The sequence below is a fragment of the Echinops telfairi genome, unplaced genomic scaffold (assembly GCF_000313985.2).
Source record: "Echinops telfairi isolate 266 unplaced genomic scaffold, ASM31398v2 ScPeMD7_7424;HRSCAF=8462, whole genome shotgun sequence".
Taxonomy (NCBI): Eukaryota; Metazoa; Chordata; class Mammalia; order Afrosoricida; family Tenrecidae; genus Echinops; species Echinops telfairi.
In genome coordinates, this window is record NW_022111324.1 from 80,917,072 (window position 1) to 80,927,512 (window position 10,441).

The 10,441-nt window shown below is 40.9% G+C and overlaps 1 protein-coding gene and 1 long non-coding RNA gene across 2 annotated transcripts in view; one reads left to right on the forward strand and one right to left on the reverse strand.

The window, feature by feature from the left end:
* SCCPDH (saccharopine dehydrogenase (putative)) overlaps positions 1-10,441 on the forward strand; it is a 48,733-nt gene that overhangs the window by 9,649 nt on the left and 28,643 nt on the right. The gene's annotated exons all lie outside the window — the stretch shown is intronic.
* On the reverse strand, positions 2,500-6,707 carry LOC123522562. The gene is made up of 2 exons (XR_006680813.1): positions 6,215-6,707; positions 2,500-3,740 (listed from the first exon to the last, which is right to left on the reverse strand). It is a non-coding gene; the product is annotated as an uncharacterized LOC123522562 (long non-coding RNA).

Below are 10,441 nucleotides of genomic sequence, written 5' to 3' on the forward strand. Positions count from 1 at the left end.
CTGGTTTCAGTAGTTCCTCACAGTTGCCTTGACCTTGGTCACTCCCTACCAGTCCTCCCATGCCCTCTCTACCATTGGTTTTGAACCATTTGTTGTTCCCTTGTCCCTAGGTTGGCCAACCCTCCTCCCTTCCCCTACCTCCCACACTCCCATGTCCCCCCGGGGCCATCGGTCCCTTTATTTTCTTCTCATATTTTTTTTTGTCCAACCTCTGTTATCTAGGTGGGTGTGCAGACATAACAATGTGTGAATAGAATTGCGATTGGCTTTGACAGTACAGCGCCAAAGCGGCTCAAAAGAACCTGGCGACGACGGCTGCAGCACCGACAAGCCCACAAACAAAAAAGCCACTGACATACAAAATTTTAAAAAAGAGGAAAAAAAACAAAACCAAACGGATAGGCTGAAAAAAAAGAAAACGAAGAGGAGAGGAAAAAAAAAAAGCCTGTTAGTAGATAAAGGTCTGTTTGTTGACCTTTAGGAGCGTTTTCTGGACGAGTCTAATGGGGTGCCATGTCCTGGCCCCAGAGTCCATCGTTTGTCTTCCCTCGGGACCTCCTAGTTTTCTCTCTGTAGATTTACCTATCTTGCACTTCATTTTTTTAAAAAATCATTTAAAAAACAAGATATGACAGGAAAAAACTCAATCCAAAAGATAACAGAAAGTAATAAACGCTGACGCAAGTTAAAAATAGGTCAAATTTTTTGGGTTAAATTTTAACCTAACTATTTGCAGTAGTCCCCTCTCCTTTGCACTCTGAGTGCAGTGGACTGAATGAGGGAGTTCAGTCAATAGAGCTTAGTCCTTTCGGGGGCTCTGTAAATGGATTGGGAGCTTTCAGTGTCATCCATAACCTTCTATAAACTTGGTGCTTGGAATCTAAGCTCTAATACAAACTCTGTAGGGGACTACTGTACCACCCATATCTGGTTATTGGACTTCCAAGATATTTTAATGGGTGCAGGCCTTAAGACAGTAGTCCTGATGAAAAGGTGTGACTTTTCTAATCCATAGCAGTTATATTTAGGAGTGGCCTGGATTGGGGAGGATATCCTTGTTCATGTTATTCTGAGGCCTCCCTCCCTCTTTATCTTCCTTATCATGTTGAAATTAGAGGTAGTGAGTATAACTACAGGCTTAATTAAATCTGACTGCCCTTCAGTTCCTGTACATTGTATGATCTTTTCACTTCGCCACACTTTCTCCTGGTTAAGTTCTGTTCCCTCCATGTTGGAATCAGGAGGCCTTGTTGAAATTAGTGGCCACGCCCTAGTCATGACTTCAGCTCCAAAATCTAAAAGTCCTGAAAACTTTTCTTCCCCAATCTATTTCTGTGTAGTGGCACTCTTGCTTAGCCATAATGGTGTCCCAACATACTCTGTGACCCGAGGTCAGATTCTTTGGAAGCAATATAAGGCAGCAAAAGTAATTGGCTTTTCTAAAACCCAGGGACTTGCTGTTTTAATTATGATTTTAAGTCCCCCTTCCCAATCTTGACCAATAAATCCAGTATCATTTTGAATACCTTGAGTATGCAGGATAAATTTCCCTAATAAAATTCCTACTGCTCCTTCCGGCAGAGGCCCCATTCTTTGGTTTTAAAGGACCTCCTGGGGGAGCTTTTGAACCTTTTCTTTGCTAGTTTAGTTACAGCAACGCCAGACATGCTTTTTAAAGCCGGTTCCAGACCAGCCCCTTGCTGCAGGGCGTGGCCGGCACTTTTGAAAATGTCTGAACTTTTCACAATAAAACATTCTCTTTTAGGTTCGGTTTTAAAATTTTCCTTTTCTGTGATTTCTTTTTCTACTCTTGAAAGCAAGGGTGCTTTGTGACATTGTTTAAGAGCCTCGCTCTTGGTTTTAGAACTAACTTCCCCTAATGCTTTATTGACTTTGGGCCTTCAGAGACTGCAGTCCCTCTTGTGGGGGTAACCAGCTCTCCACAACTAATCACCGGTTTGATAGGCACAACTGTAGGGTTAAGATCTATATGTTACGGAGTCGCCCAACACAAGACCACTGACATACAAAACTGCAAACAGCAAAGAAGTTTATTCAAGACATAAAAGAGAGGGAAATGGGAAAGTGCCCATACCCTAGACAAACCCGGGTTTGGGCTACAGCATAGCCATGCAGGGTCTAATGCTGCAGCCCCGAGTGGGGGTGCCCTAGCCTTTTATACCCTTAACAAAGCAGCTAATCTTAGAATTTTATGAGAGCAGGGAAGAACAGCTAGTGCTAAGCAACAGGATGCGGTCAAGCGGAATGTTCCTGCTTGTCTTAACTGGGTGACAAATGTTCTGGGCGGTTGGGGCGCGCGGTCAAGCGGAATGATTACAAAATGGAGTGACTTAGGAATGATTACAAAATGGAGTGACTTAGGGCAATCTCGTACACCTCTACATTTCCCCCTTTTCTTGTACATAATCAAATCTTTGATTCTTCAACCGCTAACACCTGGTAATTAGTTTGGAGGACTATTAATTTAATATTTTGCAACCTGCAGGAATAAGCAAGTGCCTCTTTTTTTTGCTGTGATGAGGTCCAATGCACGTTGGTTTTGCAGAGCGACTTGGGCTATGGAGGTAATCTGTCGTTGTAGAGACGCCAGGGACTCCGCGGAAACGTCTATAGCTTCTTGGAGGCAGGCAGCCAAATCATTGGTGGCGGTGATAGAATGTTCGAGCGCGCCTTCTCCGAACCCAACAGCGGCGGCGGAGGAGGCCATGGGCTGAGGGACGTGTAGATTCCCACATGTGCAGACTCCCACATGTCCACTTTTTTTGTATAATAGCGAGCACAAAGTATTTGTGCAATGAAGTTTGGAATATTTTTTAGGGGACTGCGTCTGTCTTACATTGTCAGGTCACTGATTCATCCTTACCCGTCATGGGTCTCGAGGAATGCTTTTAATTACATTTTGGCAAACCAGGGCCTGTCTTAGGTTGGTATGAACAGTGCCTGATCTTACCCGTCATTGACTGTCCAGCCCAGCACACAAAGGAAGGGGGTCTTATCACTCAGGCGAGTTGGGGAGTGGGCCACCCTTGTCTAACATTTTCAAACGGTGGTAATGCACTTGAATAGGCTTCGCTAGAACAGCTTTAATTTGCTGTTTTAAAAATGCCATGATTTTGTTAAACAGCACCGGTCTTAATGAAAACGAGTAATAGTAATATTATGAGAGGGCCCAATCCACTATCTTAAAGTCTGTATGATTTAACAATATCTTAGGCCATTTTCCTCGACAAGTTTATACCAATTATTGCATTTTAGGATTTACATTAGGGAGTGGGCAAATAGATAACAAGGTAGAAGTGGCCTCGGAAATATTACCGACCTTTCCCCCAAAGTTTTTTACAGAAATAAGAACTGTAGTTGCTGAAAAAGAATGATTATACCTTACTTCTTAAACCTCATGTGAATAAGATAAACAATGAGAATCATATCTTGGGAAAATAGGGAATCCCCTCACCCCCAAGCTATAATTATTGATATTCCTGTCTTCTTTTTCAGCAAAAGGAAAAGGAAACAATTTTAAACTTTTGCAGAAACTTTTGAGTGCGGGACTTCTTAGCCATTTTGGATAACTTCAGTAGCAGGACAGGGTCACGTCACCAGCATGGGTGTCTCTCCTTTCTTCTGGGCTTTGCTGGCTGAAGAGAAATTCACCATCTTTTTTTGTCCATTTTTCTTCAAACGTGGTTGCATCTTTCTAAAGGGAGTTCATCAGCTTTATTCTGCAAAAATATAAATGCGTAGCCCTTTTTCTAGGTGAATGGACCTGGATCCCAAACGTGATTTTCATCTTCTTGGGACTTCTTAGGATTAGCTTTTTTTGTAGAATTGAAAATGTGTTTATCTTTCTTAATTTTATTACAAACTTTTAGTAGGGAGAGAAATTTTTTTGGTTAAATTGACTAAATGAAATTCATTACACATGAGATTTCTCAAAATTTTTCTCTTTTGCTTTAACAATTTAGATTTTAAAACACTGCTGGCTATTTCAGTTATTTTTGCTTGGTCTTAAACCAGTAAAACTACTTGTCAGACAGTCTTTATTGTTATGCAAATACTGGTTTCCAGCTCTGAGAGAGCTAAAATGTAAATTTTGGTTCTTGGCTGTCAGAGAATTAACAAAGCTGACTAAGAACTTACTACACTTTGAAAGACTGAAAAAATTCTTAATAAATTTGTTCAGCTGTTTTTGAAGTAACTTACCAAACAGACTTTTTTTTTTTTTTTTCCCCAAGTTTACTAATAAGGTTTTAGGCTCAATTAAGCCATTTTGTTCTCCAGGCTTTTTATACTGTATGATTTTACAATCTTGAAATAGTTTTTTTTTTGTTAACTTTACTCATTACTTTTTTTTGATAGTTATACATTTTTATTTTAGAGATGCAGGGAAGTAAAAATTGGCTTAAGAAATCTTTCCTTTTTTTTGCTGGCTTAGGCAGAGGCCTTGCTTTTTGAGCTCTGTTAGGCGGGATTTGGATTCACTATTTTTTGCTGGGAAGCCTTGGCTAATGGCAACCCTTACTGTTGAATTTTGAACGACATTGGCTGGCCCAATGAGCTCCTTTTTCCACAGCGTGGACAAAGTTTAGGTCTTTTGAAATCCGAATTAGGTGGCCCTGGCTGATGCTCTGGCTCCAGCTGCAGTTTGCTTTTCCTACACACCTTTTGAAGATGACCTGTTTTTTTTTACAACTGAAGCACCTTTTTTAGGTTTGATATAATTTGCCAATGCAGCTGCCATGAGGTTGGCTTTGTATTCCTTTTTCTCTACATTCCTGCATATCTTGAGATAATTTAGCAGGGTGCCCTCTTCCCTGTAAGACCCAAGGCATTTTTACACTGTGTATTAGAGAAATCATAAGATAGCTTATGCACCAAGTCTCTTACTGCCTGGACATTTTTTACACACTTGGAAATAGCATTTTTCAGTCAGGACACAAAGTCAGCATAAGTCTTATTATTTCTCTGTCTTATAGCCCTGTAACTCGGCTCTCTCTCTTTTGATGGAATTATTTTTTTAGGCACTTAAGCAAACTTTACGTATCTGTCCTATTGTCTGTTCATTAAACTGTAGTTGGGACTCAACCGTGATATACTTTTCATTTCCTAGCAGCTGATGAATTTCTATATTTATGCTTTTTTCTGCATTTCTGCGAGCACGTGCGCAAGCAGTTTCGGCCCATAATAATTGATATTGTAAAGATTTTGAAGATGAGAGGCAAGATTTTGTTATTGCCTTCTAATCTGCTGGGATCCAATGCTCATAATTTGCCAAAAATTTTATTATACTGAGAACAAATGGGGAGTTTGGGCCATAGTTATTGACTGCTTGCTTGAGATTGTTTAGCAACTTAAATGGAAAGGCACTGTGAATTCCTTGTGGGTGTTTCTCATAAGGCTGTCTGCTAACAACTTTAACCGGATAAGACATTCTAAATTTTAAATTTCCTTCTTCTGCAATCCCTCTTTTCTACTCTTGAAAGTAAAGATGCTTTTCTATACTCTTTGCTTACAAAATTTACGCAAATTAAAGGCATTTAGAGATACACCATAGGCTTCTCCACGCGTCCTGAAATCAGAAAAGTTTTTAATTAGGCATTCAAGTGGCGAGGAGGGGATAGTCTTGGAGGCGCTTTGCCCCATGTTGACGGGGAGAAGACACGGGGACAGGACTAAAAGACAACAAATACAAAGGTAGAAAACAACCAACACAATTTTTTCTTCCTATTCCACTCCTGAGGAGCTACCGCTTCAAGGCCAACTGCAAAAATCACAACAAATCCAAAGAAGAAAAGTCCGAAGAAGACAGAAGGAAGGGGATAAAGGCAAGAGCTATTTGTCCACATAGGAAAATTCAAAGTCAGTCAAGCGGTCAAGGAGTAAAAATCAAAACCAGAAGATCCGTCCGCGAATATGCCCTATTAGAGCTATGTAATTTCCCCACTGGAAATTACCTTATCCGGATTCAAAAGAATCTGGACCCTGATTCCCTTTTCTCCCACTGAGAAAAGGGGCTGGAATTTAGGCCTCTCTTAGATTCCCCTGGGCTTCGGTCAGTCGTCACTGCCTCAGCCTGGAGTGAGAAGTGAATGCAGCGTCCTGCCTTCTCAGTCTCCACCACAAGAGATCTCAAACCAAAAGAAACAAAGAAGCGCGCAAAAAGAACCCAAAATGAAAGAAATCAGGCCTGACTTACCGGCGCCGTGCAGAAAACAGGCAGTAGGGTCCGGACCACCAGATGCAGGTCAGCGATGGTGGGCTGATCTCGCTGGGGCCTCCAAATGTTACGGAGTCACCCAACACAAGACCACTGACCTACAAAACTGCAAACAGCAAAGAAGTTTATTCAAGACAGAAAAGAGAGGGAAATGGGAAAGTGCCCATACCCTAGACAAACCCGGGTTTGGGCTACAGCATAGCCATGCAGGGTCTAATGCTGCAGCCCCGAATGGGGGTGCCCTAGCCTTTTATACCCTTAACAAAGCAGCTAATCTTAGAATTTTATGAGAACAGGGAAGAACAGCTAGTGCTAAGCAACAGGATGCGGTCAAGCGGAATGTTCCTGCTTGTCTTAACTGGGTGACAAATGTTCTGGGCGGTTGGGGCGCGCGGTCAAGCGGAATGATTACAAAATGGAGTGACTTAGGAATGATTACAAAATGGAGTGACTTAGGGCAATCTCGTACACCTCTACACTATAAAGATTATAGTAAAGTCACAGAGAATAGGAGAGATGGGAGAGAGAGTAAAATAAAGACATCAGACACACTTCATGGTAACATGCTCACCTCAGCTCCTCTTGATGGTACACATGGAGGTGGGAGATGAGAGGGCAGGAGAAAGCTCTCATGAGGTTTTATTTCTAACCAAAGCTTATATATCTTTGAGGGAATGCAAGCCTCCTGATAACAGATAACGACCTACGTCATAGGAAGAGGTTGTAACCTAGGCAATACAAGCAATAGGGGGATAACCTAGGGGTGTACACACAATAGTAAAGGAAGTAGTAAAGGGAGGGAATAGGAGTACATAGGTGGCAAGATGGGCGAACCCTAGACTCAATATCGTAGCCTAACCTTAGTCATCCTTGAGTGGTCCCAGGCTTGCCTTCAGGCTCTCCTTCAAGGGAACAGTATCAGAAGGGAGTGGGCCCTACTTAGGGTGAGTCAGACTATACAGTCTGGTTGCTCTGGATGGCTGATACCCTTAGGGAGAATAACCTCTGACCTACTTTTGTTGACCTCCTAGTGTACAGTCCTTTACCATGTGTAGCAACCAGCGTCTTGTGTTTGGTGGCATATATTTGGGGGAGACAACTTTGGAGAAATCATTCTGTATCCCACATCCCCTAGGGTAGAGAGGCTTTGGCCATGAGGTTTTGTTTAGAAACCAAGGCTTTAGATCAGCTGTTCTCAACCTGTGGGTTGCAACCCCTATCCATCTCCAGGTGGGTCTGCCCACCCACATGCAGATATGCCCACATACAAGTGTACCTGGCGTGAAGACTGTTACCCATGCTACACTTTGCTTCAAGACAAAATTCCATTTATTTGTATATAGAAATAAATATTTCACAACATATTGTTTTTGTGATTAATCACTATGCTTTCATTATGTTCAGTTTGTAACAAAGTACATCCTGCATATCAGATATTTACATTACGATTCATAACTAGCAAAATTACAGTTATGAAGTAGCAACGAAAGCAATTTTATGTTTGGGGGTCACCACAACAAGAGGAACTGTATGAAAGGGTCGCGGCATTAGGAAAATTGAGAACCACTGCTTTAGAAAATAAATTAGTCCCTGCTTCTTCAGGGTTTTTTTCTCCAGTTTCTTCACCTAATTCATACTCATTCAAATAGACTTTGGTCTGCTTTTGTAAATTTGGATAGCTCCCAGAAGACTTCTCACTAGACTGATGATCCTCTTTCTCTTCTTCCTCTGTCCACAGAGGTTCCAAAATCATTTTAGCTTGAACCTGCAAAGATCAGAGTTCCTCCTCTCAGTGTGCTGTCTTTAAATTTGTACCGACCATTTTCCAAGTCTCTAGATCTAAAGTTCCTTCCTCTGGGAATCATGGATTATACTTTTTCACTACTTGTAGAAAACCTTGCATCTTTGTTGTTATTGTTACTGCTACATCCTGTTTTTTCAATAAGTGAGTGAGCATAATACAGTAAATTTTAGATTTACTTTCGCCTTGCCCCATTATCCTGTTTTAAGTGATTCATTTATTAATCCCCCAACCAGAGTCTCATTTCAAAATAATCCCCCCAATACAGCCAATGTATGGGGTAATTTCTCCTTCAGGAGACCTTCCCTTAATCCCTATTCGTGCACCATTTGTGGGGGACCAGCCTTCACAACCAAATGAGCCCTAAAGTGGCATTGGGCAATTGAAGGGTAAATTAAAGTAACATCAGACAAGGTATGCAAGAGCTCACCTCATCCATGGAGACCAGAGCCAGAGAGAGAGCTAATATATTCTCTGACGCGTTTCTATAGTCTTGGCCTAGAAGACCTGGTAAGCACATATATAACAGTGAGGGATTTGGTAGAGGCATACATATAACAGGAAGGTACATATGTAAAAGATGGGTGGGTTCTAGAGTTAAGATGTCGTTTTAACCTTGGTTGTACCTGAGCTGGCTTGACCTTAGGTGTCCTTGAGTTCTTCTCCAGGGGATCAGTCTACAGTCCTTATCAGAAGGGAGGGGGCTGTACTCAGGGTGGGCTGGGCAGTCTGATGGCTCTCAATGGCAGACAACCTTCAAAGAACTAACCTTCAAGTGTATAGTAACCACGTGCTTGCAAGCAGCATCTTAAAATTGGCATTATGTGGGGGGATGTGAGGAATAACTTTTTAGTTAAGAGAATGACCTGGATTCATCTCCAACTCACAAATATGAGTAACTTCCTCCACTAGAATCTGCCTTCCAGACTCCTTAAATGTGAATGTAGAGAATTTGTACAGATATGCCCTCTTCCTGGTTCTCAGTTTCCCAAAAATTTCCCGCTCTGGTCTTGGATTTTATTGTTAATAATCCTTAGATCACATTGGCTGGTGTGCATTTTGCTGACATCTCACAGCTACTTAATACACAGTCAAGCCTTTAAACCCCCCAGGTGCTATTCTTCCAGATAGCCTGGCACTATCTAATTTCTTTACCACACCCTATTTCCCCGAAAATAAGACAGTGTCTTACATTAATTTTTGCTCCCAAAGATGCGCTAGGTCTTATCTTCAGGGGATGTCTTATTTCTTCATGAAGAATACAGTACACATTTATTGCTGAACAACAAAAGGAAATTCATCACCTGTATAGGGTATGGTAGTAGTTGTCATCACAAACCAGTATAACCAGACAACCTGTGAATCCTACAGTATCAAGAATTTCTTGTTACTACCATTATTTCCATGTACAACAATCTATGGTACATTTACTCATAATCCACGGTACATTTATTCACACTTCCTGTTTGCTGTGGCTGCGCTGCAGCCAACAGTGAGCTGTGTGGCGGTGCCTACCTCTACTGTCCAGAGTTACGGTAGCTTCTGGGGGCCTTATCATAGGGAGGTCTTATTTTCGGGGGATGCCTTATATTTCAGCGAGAGGCAAAACTGTACATCGGTCTTGTTTTGGGGGGATGTCTTACTTTCAGGGAAACACAGTACTTTGCTATATCTTCAGTGATTACTTCATGAGGACAAATTTTGAGAAGGGCCACATCATAAGAACTAATTGTTCGTATGTATGGATTGTGATAAGAATTTTAGGAACCCTCAATAAAATGATGGAAAAAAAAAAGAACTAATTGTTCATTGATTAGGGCTTTTGATTAAGTGCAGGCTCAAAATCCATTCTTACAAAAAAAAAAATCCATTCTTATATCTATGGTTAATTTATGCCTCTGGTCCATTTTAGAATCTGCATTGTTAATTTCTTGAGAAATAATATAAATAATTTTCATGGGATATTTGGTAATTCCAATAATAATAGCATTAATTTAGCCAGTGGTATAGAATTTAAAATACTATTGGGAAAGGGAAAATACAGGCAATATATAGGACAGTTATTTATATTAAAATGCATGGATTACTAACTTGTCCAGATTAAAATTTTAAGTGAGCACTGCTTACAAAAGCAATAAGGTTTGGACATGGGGGTGGGGGTGGGGAGAACTTCAGTAATTTTCATTCCCTAAGGTAAAAAAACTCTGCTGAATTATCATGTCATCAAATAAGCTATTTTATTAGCATTTGATTTCTTTTTGTCATTTTAATTTATTTTAAAAAATCATTGGAGGCTCTTACAGCTCTTATAGCATTCCATACATCAGTTGTATCAAGCATATTTGTACATATGTTGCCACTGTTATTTTCTAAACATTTACTTTCTATTTAAGCCCTTGGTATCA